The sequence below is a fragment of the Harmonia axyridis genome, chromosome X, assembly GCF_914767665.1.
Source record: "Harmonia axyridis chromosome X, icHarAxyr1.1, whole genome shotgun sequence".
NCBI classification, from domain to species: Eukaryota; Metazoa; Arthropoda; class Insecta; order Coleoptera; family Coccinellidae; genus Harmonia; species Harmonia axyridis.
In genome coordinates, this window is record NC_059508.1 from 31,901,948 (window position 1) to 31,902,413 (window position 466).

Here is a 466-nt window from a genome sequence, read left to right on the forward strand (position 1 = left end):
AAAGTTGTATCGGAACATTTTCACGTCGAAAATATATCTCAGAGTCCAGACCGATGCAGAACGTAAACTCGATCATACCGATGCTTCACGTAATCTCGATCTTACCGATGCACAACGTAAACTAGATCACACCGATGCAGAACGTAAACTCGATCATACCGATGCACCACGTAAACTCAGGCAGACCGATGCAGAACGTGAACTCGATCTTACCGATGCACCACGTAATCTCGATCTTACCGATGCACCACGTAAACTCGGGCAGACCGATGCAGAACGTGAACTCGATCTTACCGATGCACCACGTAAACTAGGGCTGACCGATGCATCACGTAAACGACGATCGAGAGGCGCGAAAGGACGTGAACGTTTTTCATTATAAAAATTGAAATAAATGATAAATAATGATTCTGATTGTTGATTATCATTTTTAATAAGCATTAGGAGGCAACCAAATGAAATTTGA